The following is an 11,133-nucleotide window of genomic DNA, read 5'->3' as shown; positions in this document are numbered from 1 at the left end:
CTATTGCGGTTTCATTAGATAAAAGGAAGGGCAGGGGACAAGACGTGTTCTTGCTTAAAAATCTATCTTGTAAACCTTAGATGGAGGATTCTACACAGGATTGTATTTAAACAAAGTTAATAGTTTTTCCCTTGACAAACTGGAAACTGGGCCCAAGTATGATGTAGATTGGATGTCAGACAGAGTTGCTTTTTCTCTATGTGGTGTTCTTGTGGTAAAACAGCAAAATGAAACTGCTTGGTGATCCATGCATCCATGGACAAGTTTCAATCTTTCAACTCTCTCACACCCACTGGCAGTTGTGATGTGCAAGGCCGTAATCGCAAATAGCACATCATGAAATTGCAAGAAGATGAAAAACTGTGATAAAAGAGAGGAGAAGAACATTGTACTTTTATTTATTTCTAAGTTTGCTCACTTAGTAAGTAATTGAACTGTGCAAGGCAAACTGTTTTATAGAAACATTTAGTGCCCCTGTTGGGATAGGTTGTCACACCTAATGTGTTTTTGCATCCACAGGTTCTGGGGTAGGCCAGATAGATATTTTGTATTTTCAAAGTTGGCTGCTCACTCTAATGGTTTGGGGAGCAGTTTATTTTTCTAACAATCTCCTTAAAATACAAGAAAGACTAAGATGGCCACTTTTACTTAAATTTAACATATCTGCCACACAATATGATGTCAGCATTTTAATTTCACAGTTTATTTAGATTAGATGACATTTTATTGTCACTGAACAGTACAAGGACAGTACAACAAAATGCAGTTAGCATCTAACCAGAAGCGCAAATAGAGGAGGGCAGAAAATGTACAAGTATTTAAAAATAGTAAGTATATTAAGGTAGCATGTGTACCCGAGATGCAGAGACAGCAGCAATGAGGTCCTGAGGTAGACATGCGTGTGTAACAACTGTGAAAAAAACATGCAGGCACAATGGCAATTCTAAATGTGTAAAGAGGCCTGTTTGAATGTACAAAGTGTATGTGCAACTGAAATGCAGGGATAGCAAACAATCAATCAATCACATGTATTTATAAAGCCCTTTTTACAACAGCAGTTGTCACAAAGTGCTTTTACAGAATCACCCGGCCTTAAACCCTAAGGAGCAAACAACAGTAGTGTTGAATTAGGTCAGAAGTATGACCAGATGGACAAGGACAGGGACAGCAAAGGGCCCCCCAAACCAGGTACTCCGCAGGTGTGGACCAGGACCTCATGTCCTCCTAAAGTTTAAAACGGGAGGAGACTGGGAAAATTCTGAAAATGCATTCCTCATATCAACAACGATGGAGAAGGATAACTTAGTGGGGGAAGGAGAACTGACCCAATCCCCCAGCACAAAAGTATAGCAGCGTAAGACCTTGGAACTGAGATGGGAGGGTTCGGCGACACTGTGGCCCTACCCGGGGTAGGCCCCGGACAGGGCCCAACAGGCAGGAAATCAATCCACCCACATTGCCAGCCATCAACCAAAGAGACACCCACCAACCGCAACCACCCTGAATGAGGGCCGAGTATTGCCATCAGAGTACAGCCTAATTGCACAAGTGCGCAACAGAGAAACAACAACAATCCAGTGACTCTTCCCCCGAAAGGCATTGGAGGGAGGGCATCCCAGTGGCGACGAGAGCCCACCTGGCAAGACAGCAAGGGTGGACCGTATCAAGCCTTCTGGTCACCTTCATGCCCCCAGGCAACACCTAATCATAAACCTTGCTGTAGAGATGAGTTTTTAGTAGACACTTGAAAGTTTGCACTGGGTTTGCATTTCTAACCTTAATTGGCAGATCATTCCACAGTAGTGGAGCTCTATGAGAAAAGGCCCTGCCGCCAGCTGTTTGTTTAGAAATTCTAGGTACAATTAAAAGGCCTTCATCTTGCGATGGTAGGTTACGTGTAGGTATGTATGGCTGGATCATTTCAGCAAGGTAAGTAGGAGCATGTCCATGTATTGATTTATAGGTTACCTTAAAATCAGCCCTAACCCTAAAAGGCAGCCAGTGTAAGGACGCTAGTACAGGAGTAATGTGTTAAAAATGTTTTGTTCTACTTAGGATTCTAGCAGCCGTGTGCAGCACTAATTGAATTTGTCAGGGTAACCGGAAAGAAGAGCATTGCAGTAATCTAGTCTATAAGTAACGAAAGCATAGATTTGTTTTTCTGCATCAGTTTTTGATAGAAAGACTTTTGCAATGTTTCGAAGATGAAAATAAGCAACTCTTGCGACATATTTTATGTTTATCAAAGGAGAGGTCAGGGTCAAGGGTGATAGCACTGGTGAGGTTCTTGAGGTAGACATACTTTTAACAACTGAAAACATCCATTATCAGGCATAGCAGGGCAGTGTCAGTGTAGAACAAGGGAGAAATGCAACAAGGTCTCAGAGAGGCGGCAGGGGGGTATCGTAAGTGATGGGTCACAGAGTTCTCTGGGTCACAGAGCAGGGTTACAGTAGATTGGAAGAAACTCCCTTCTGAATAACAGTGCAGAGAAACTGTTATTTCAAGCAGTTTTAGGACACTATATTTTCCCCTGGGGCTGCAAAAAGGGACATTTTTTTATTATTTCACTGAGGTACATGCAGATACTGATTCATTAAGTCAAAAAGAACAGATTCCAAGGTGTCCAAAACAGTAACATTTGCTGAATAACTCTCAATCAATCAATCAGTCAATCAAATGCATTTCATAAATACCTTTTTACATCCGCAGTTGTCACAAAGTGCTTATACAGATACCTAGCCTACAATCCCCAAAAGCAAGCAAAAACAAGAAGTTATAATATATAATGGCTAGAAAAATATCCCTAGTAGAGTCAGAACCTAGGACGAAACCTAGAGAGGAGGCAGACTCTGACAGGTGGCCAGTCCTCTTCTTGCTGTCCTGGGTTAAAATTATGAGATTGCATGACCATTTTGGGCCACATCAATATGTTTGCATGTTCTGAAGACCAGCAGGTAAATAAATATATATAAGTGGGTTGTGTCAAGTGTCTTCAGGCAGAATCCAGATCATCTGCACAACCAGGTGGACATTGGACAAGGTCAGCTGTGAGCGGTCAGGCCTGGTAGTCCTGGGGCATGGTCCAATAACTCTTGTCTTTCTGAGATTCAACAGGATAACATAGATATTAGAGGGAGTATAATCAGAGCCAAAAAGATACTCGGACTGACCCTATAGTGGGTATAGAAAAGAATCACCCCCCTTTAAAATAATCACATTTTGTGGCTTTGCAGCCTGAAACGAAGACAGACACAGTTTTTGGTTCATTCAGCTCTTATAACATCCAAGTGAAAGATATAACACCAACATAACACAAAAAATAAAAAAAATAAGTAACAATCACTGAGTTGGAAAAAGGATCACCCCCTTGTGTCAGTATTTTGTTGAACCACCTTTTGCTTTAATTACAGCCTTTAGTCTGTTGGGATATGTCTCTACTAACTTCGCACATCTAGACGTTGCAATATTTGACCACTCTTCTTTGCAGAACTGCTCAAGCTCAGTTAAATTTGACCGTGACCGTTTGTGGACTGCTGTCTTCAAGTCATTCCACAGATTTTCAATGGGGTTTAAGTCCGGGCTCTGACTAGGCCATGCAAGGACATTCACCTTTTTCTCCTTCAACCACTGTGTGGTCAGTTTTGCTGTGTGCTTTAGGTCATTGTCATGTTGGAAGGTAGATCTTTCTGGCAGAGAACAGCAGATTTTCCTCAAGAATTTGACAGTATTTTGCCCCCTCCATTTTTCCTTCTATCCTGACAAGTGCTCCAGTCCCTGCTGCAGAGAAACAACCCCACAACATTACTTTTATCCCGGAGATCTTTTGACAATGCCTTGCCACCCATAGTTGATTGTTTTCTTCAGTTGCACTACCAAGGACTGAAATGCTTCAGGAAAAGCTTGTTTCATGCTGAGCTAATCAAAATGACCACACTTGATCACAGCTGAAAGTCAATTGGCTTTGTGTGCTATTGAGAAGGTGATTAACTACACCTGGTTGGGTTTAAAAGTCATTTTTAGGAGGGGGTGATTATTTTTCCAACTCAGTGATTCTGTTTTTTAATTTGGTATTATATCTTTCACTTGGATGTTAGAGGATAGGGTAAAGTGAAACCTAGCGAAGAACACCATCCATAATCTCGAAATTACAAGATAAACTTATAGATGCAGCCAGGGTTATATCCCCAGTACAGTGAGGGTTCAGGGGGATATTTCAGAAAGCAGGGTTAACATACTCTGAGTTTAAACAAAAACTCTGGGTTGACTGACTCAGAGCTGACGGTTTCTGAACAGGTGGTACCAATTAGTTCAGTCAACTCTGAGTTAAGTTAACCCTAAAGCATGTGCACAAGGTGATAAAAATCCCTAATCAATGGAACACAGATAACATGATTCACCATGGCAACAGTAGAAAAAGGACTCAAACCCCCTACTTCTCCTGAGTGGAGTTACAAATGTTCATGAATGCATATGCAAAATATGATCATATTCAAGAAAACAAGCAATACAGTAGCAGCCACAAAAGAACGTGAATTGGCATGGCAGAAAATTGATGACTCAGTGCATGAGAATTAATTGAGAAATATGTTTATATGTCTGTGTGGGGGTGTAATATTTATGCAGGTGTTATCCATCAGGCACAAAATGTACTTGGCAGCAGCTGAAGATGAAGTGTAAAAATATACAAGAAGTGTAATTTCAGTACCATCAATTGTGATATTGTTTAGCCTCCCCTACCAAATTTAACAGCTTTCAGTGGCTACATTCAACATGTTATATTTAAGTAGTAGGTGACATTTTCTAATAAAAAAGGAAAATGTTCAGCCATTTCAACACTGCCAGTATTTAATATTGTCTATTCGAAAGTAAGACCTAAACGCCTTCATGCATTCAAGTGTCTAAATTTGTGCTTACTGGACATTGGACCTCCATTATTCCTTAGTAGTAGAAAAAATGGCCTGGCAAACAGATGGGTGTCCACCTTCACCACACAGAGGCTGTAGAGATGCCCTCTGTCAAAACAGTGGGCGAACTATTGCTGAAGGCATCTCTGGAGGAAGCTCATCAGATCCAACCACCCCCCAGGACACTTCATAAGAGTTTAGTCATTGAAATGAATGATATATGTACATTTACTTTTACTTTATTAGAAAGGGAGAGCATGAAAGACAGTTTTAATTAAAAAAAAAAAAAACTTTCCTACAAACAAGCCCAGTTGTTTTGTCATATTTTTTATCCTGTTTTGGAGGACATATAATTTGTCTACCTGGTCCCACATCTGGCAACTGTAACAGGGTTTCTCACAACTTGCTTATTCCTAGGTAGGTAGAAATTAATAACAAATGTAACTACATGGTATTTACAGAGGTTTTAACATTTAGTTTCACTTTCTCAAAAGTTGCTTATTCCTAAGCACTGTTAGTACATTTTAATTACAAACTAATGTTGTTGTTCTTTCGTAAATGCATGCTGTTCTGCTCAAAGATGTTTGTAATAAAAAAGAGACATTAAGATGGCCGTTTAAATATACCTTTATTGTTAAGTAATAAAGTAGTGTTGAGCTTTTATTCTGAAACGAAAACCTAGAGAGGAAACAGGAAACAGGAAGTAGAATTCGGAGACCTGTCAACAACAAGCGTGCCGCACAAGCCCTGAAAAGTGAAGCCAAAACGTCTCGATCGCCCCCTGGTGAGTGGTCCCAGTATAGGTCATAAACCCCGCCCTCCCCATGTTATTCAATGGGACGCGAGACCAACTAAACAATTAAATTACCCTTCAAATATCTTTTTTCCGAAGCTGGTTTCTGTCATTTACTGTAGTGTGTGTCACGCTAATGTAAATTCAAGAGTTTGTTTTTAAAATAAGTTGGTTTTTAGTTATTTATTTAATGCTCTAAATACGGTGGTGTGACGTCGTGATTCACAGCTGTGATTGACAGCTATCTGAGCCGAGGATCAGTTTTTTTTCGCGATCTTCGGATGACTGAGGAGATTGGAGCTTTACATTTAATCTCTAAATTTCTATAATTGATATAATTTCACACGGACATAATGGGTTGTTCTGCAGTACATTGTGTTAACCGATCTGGCATTTCCAATCAATCTTTGAATTTTTTTCGGTAAGTTAAATTTATAAGCTATTTAATTAGTAAATAAATGTAATGGGTTAGCTAAAAGACAACAAGCCTCGTTAATAGCCATGTTAATAGCTAGCAGGTGATCGTTAGCTAGAAGTTACCAATTATTTTTGTATTAGGCCTATTCTAAATTAAGGTTAAACATGATGTAAGTTAGGCTATAACATATCCTCTAGGTTTAACAAGCAAAGGTTGTACTGTACTTGGACTTGCGATTGATTACGGTATGCGCATTCTGCGAGGGAGAGTGAGGGCGGGGCACAGGGGTGGGGCCGTTGATTTCGCTGCTTTACGGCTTTACTTCCTGCTCACTACTGCGCATAACTACTGCGCAGAACTGGTCCCAAGATCGCTATCTGCGCAGACGCAAGTCCAAGATGTCAGCGCCGTATCGGGACACTGGCGGTTTCAGTTTTCACCAATGGAAAAGAGCTAAAGGGCGTCGTCCATTTTTTTTTTACAGTCTATGAAGCAAACACATAAAGAGAACAGTACACATGCATACTGACTTAAAGTCCTTCATCACTGAAAGTTTGTGTGTGAGATCATAAAAATATGTTTTTACTTCATATTTTTAAAGGTATACTGTAGATAAACTGTCACTCTCCATTCATGGTCGACGTCCGCGATCCCGCGGACAGTGCTAATTTGCATACATATTTCGAAAAATAGATTCTCCATAATCGTCCGATTCCAATGGTATATTATTTGTAGCCACTTTCCTGAAGCGTTCCGTGTATAATTGGGGTTTTCCGTGTATAATATGGGTTGTATAGTTGTATAGTTTGGGTTGCTATGAGAACTTTTCACCAGGCAACGACATTGCCTATTCATCTTAGAAAGGCTCATTTGTACATCAGTATAAATATTACAAGCGTGTACATCACTATATATGATGTTTTTAACCATAATACATCGTTTGTATTATATATAAGATATAAAAATTAATATTTAGTCAAAATAGTATGGGGATGTTCTTGAGTTTTTGGGAAGAAGTTGGTAATTTTTCTGAGTTTATAAAATATATAAGTCCAAACGTAACTAGCGATCTAGTGCTGCCATCTGCTGGCCGTTTTGAGTCATTACACCTATTACATGGGATTTTACATTCAATCTTATTTATTTCATAATGTTTTATTTCTAGGTAGAAGAACCACATTTTTTGGGGGTGCCTATATTTTTTACCTTCTATTATATTATTTTTCATTATTTTCAACCCAATTACAGTGTAATTTGATAGTAAAGGCATGAAAGTATGAGGAAATACCATTGACACAAAATCTAATAATGCTTTAAAAAAAAAATCTTGATGCTGAATGGCAGAAATGTTTTCCGAAAACATTTTTTTTGCCTGTCAAACAGATGAGTTTTATAAATATTGACCCAGAAGTCTGTTTTTATGTGTTTTTATTGTAGCCAGAGGGGTTGCTATTAAAAGGATACATCATAATAGGTTGTATCTGTTACAGAAATGAATCTAGGACCCAAAATGTCCCACTAGTGAAATCCGGCCGAAAGCCCCATAGGCTACCAAGGGTTAACGTGGTGGAGGGGTTTGAGTACCCGAGTGACCCTAGGAGCTATGTTGTCTGGGGCTATATGCCCCTGGTAGGGTCTCCCAAGGCAAACAGGTCCTAGGCGATGGGTCAGACTAAGAGCGGTTCAAAAACCCCTTAATGAAGAAGAAAATTGTGTGTCCTGTGACGTCGCCCGGCATGGCGCAGCCGGGGCCCCACCCTGGAGCCAGGCCCGGGTGTTGGGGCTCGTTCGTGAGCGCCTGGTGGCCGGGCCTTTCCCCATGGGGCCCGGCCGGGCCAAGCCCGAACGAGCGACATGGGGCCGCCCTCCCGTGGGCTCACCACCCACAGGAGGGACCATAAGGGGCCGGTGCAGAGACACGGAAACTAGCTCTAGGGACGTGGAATGTCACCTCGCTGGCGGGGAAGGAGCCTGAGATGGTGCGTAGTCGGGATCACCTCTACGCACGGCTTGGGCTCTGGAACCACACTCCTTGAGAGAGGATGTACTCTTCACCACTCTGGAGTTGCCCATGGTGAGAGGCGGCGGGCTGGTGTGGGTTTGCTTATAGCTCCCCAGCTCTGCCGCCATGTGTTGGAGTTTACCCCGGTGAACGAGAGGGTCGTTTCCCTGCGCCTACGGGTCGGGGATAGGTCTCTCACTGTTGTTTGTGCCTACGGGCCGAACGGCAGTGCAGAGTACCCGACCTTCTTGGAGTCTCTGGGAGGGGTGCTGGAAAGTGCTCCGACTGGGGACTCTATCGTTCTACTGGGGGACTTCAACGCCCACGTGGGCAACGACAGTGACACCTGGAGGGGCGTGGTTGGGAGGAACGGCCCCCCTGATCTGAACCCGAGCGGTGTTCAGTTATTGGACTTCTGTGCTAGTCACAGTTTGTCCATAACGAACACCATGTTCAAGCATAAGGGTGTCCATCAGTGCACGTGGCACCAGGACACCCTAGGCCGCAGGTCGATGATCGACTTTGTTGTCGTTTCATCTGACCTGCGGCCATATGTCTTGGACACTCGGGTGAAGAGAGGGGCGGAGCTGTCAACTGATCACCACCTGGTTGTGAGTTGGATCCGATGGCGGGGGAGGAAGGTGGACAGACTCGGCAGGCCCAAGCGTACTGTAAGGGTCTGCTGGGAACGGCTGGCCGAGTCTCCTGTCAGAGAGATCTTTAACTCCCACCTCCGGCAGAGCTTTGACTGGATCCCGAGGGAGGTTGGAGATATTGAGTCCGAGTGGACCATGTTCACCACCGCCATTGTTGAAGCGGCCGCTCGGAGCTGTGGCCGTAAGGTCTCCGGTGCCTGTCGAGGCGGCAATCCCCGAACCCGGTGGTGGACACCGGAAGTAAGGGATGCTGTCAAGCTGAAGAAGGAGTCCTATCAGGCCTGGTTGGCTTGTGGGACTCCAGAGGCAGCTGACGGGTACCGACAGGCCAAGCGGACTGCAGCCCGGGTGGTTGTGGAGGCAAAAACTCGGGCCTGGGAGGAGTTCGGTGAGGCCATGGAGAAGGACTATCGGCTGGCCTCGAAGAGATTCTGGCAAACCATCCGGCGCCTCAGGAGAGGGAAACAGTGCCCTACCAACGCTGTTTACAGTAGAGGTGGGCAGCTGTTGACCTCAACTGGGGATGTCGTCGGGCGGTGGAAGGAGTACTTCGAGGATCTCCTCAATCCCGCCGTCACGTCTTCCATTGAGGAAGCAGAGGATGAGGGCTCAGAGGTGGACTCGTCCATCACCCGGGCTGAAGTCACCGAGGTGGTTAAGAAACTCCTCGGTGGCAAGGCACCGGGGGTGGATGAGATCCGCCCTGAGTACCTCAAGTCTCTGGATGTTGTGGGGCTGTCTTGGCTGACACGCCTGTGCAACATCGCGTGGCAGTCGGGGACAGTGCCTCTGGGATGGCAGACCGGGGTGGTGGTCCCTCTTTATAAGAAGGGGGACCGGAGGGTGTGTTCCAACTATAGGGGGATCACACTTCTCAGCCTCCCCGGGAAAGTCTATGCCAGGGTTCTGGAGAAGAGAATACGGCCGATAGTAGAACCTCGGATTCAGGAGGAACAGTGTGGTTTTCGTCCAGGCCGTGGAACACTGGACCAGCTCTATACCCTCTACAGGGTGATGGAGGGTTCATGGGAGTTTGCCCAACCAGTCCACATGTGTTTTGTGGATTTGGAGAAGGCATTCGACTGTGTCCCTCGCGGTATCCTGTGGAGAGTGCTTCGGGAATATGGGGTCCTGGGTCCTTTGCTAAGGGCTGTCAGGTCCCTGTACGACCGAAGCAGGAGCTTGGTCCGCATTGCCGGCAGTAAGTCAGACTTGTTCCCTGTGCATGTTGGACTCCGGCAGGGCTGCCCTTTGTCACCGGTTCTGTTCGTAATTTTTATGGACAGAATTTCTAGGCGCAGCCAGGGGCCGGAGGGTGTCAGGTTTGGGGACCACACGATTTCGTCTCTGCTCTTTGCGGATGATGTTGTCGTGTTGGCCCCTTCAAGCCAGGACCTTCAGGATGCACTTGGACGGTTTGCAGCCGAGTGTGAAGCGGTGGGGATGAAAATCAGTACCTCCAAATCCGAGGCCATGGTCCTCAGTCGGAAAAGGGTGGCTTGCCCACTTCAGGTTGGTGGAGAGTGCCTGCCTCAAGTGGAGGAGTTTAAGTATCTAGGGGTCCTGTTCACGAGTGAGGGAAGGATGGAACGGGAGATTGACAGACGGATCGGTGCAGCTTCTGCAGTAATGCGGTCGATGTATCGGTCTGTCGTGGTGAAGAAAGAGCTGAGCCGCAAGGCGAAGCTCTCGATTTACCGGTCAATCTACGTTCCTACTCTCACCTATGGTCATGAGCTTTGGGTCATGACCGAAAGGACAAGATCCCGGATACAGGCGGCCGAAATGAGCTTTCTCCGCAGGGTGGCTGGGCGATCCCTTAGAGATAGGGTGAGAAGCTCGGTCACCCGGGAGGAGCTCAGAGTAGAGCCGCTGCTCCTCCACATCGAGAGGGGTCAGCTGAGGTGGCTTGGGCATCTGTTTCGGATGCCTCCGGAATGCCTTCCTGGGAAGGTGTTCCGGTCCCGTCCCACCGGGAAAAGACCCCGGGGAAGACCTAGGACACGCTGGAGGGACTATGTCTCCCGGCTGGCCTGGGAACGCCTCGGTGTCCCCCCGGAAGAGCTGGAGGAAGTGTCTGGGGAGAGGGAAGTCTGGGCATCCCTGCTTAGACTGCTGCCCCCGCGACCCGGCCCCGGATAAGCGGAAGATGATGCAATGCAATGCAATACTGTAGATAATAAACTGCCAAATTGGTTTTGGAAAATGTTAGGCCTAAAACCTAAAAACATTATCAACAGTGTTGATGGAATACTATTGACTTAGTTGATAATCAGTGTTTTGATAGTTTTAGAAGCAAGTTGCATTCATCAACAATAGTCTTTCAGTTTATGTTATTGATCCATCAATTCGTTTTT

The sequence above is a fragment of the Esox lucius genome, chromosome 22 (genome assembly GCF_011004845.1).
Source record: "Esox lucius isolate fEsoLuc1 chromosome 22, fEsoLuc1.pri, whole genome shotgun sequence".
NCBI lineage: Eukaryota > Metazoa > Chordata > Actinopteri > Esociformes > Esocidae > Esox > Esox lucius.
This window is presented reverse-complemented; position numbering follows the sequence as displayed.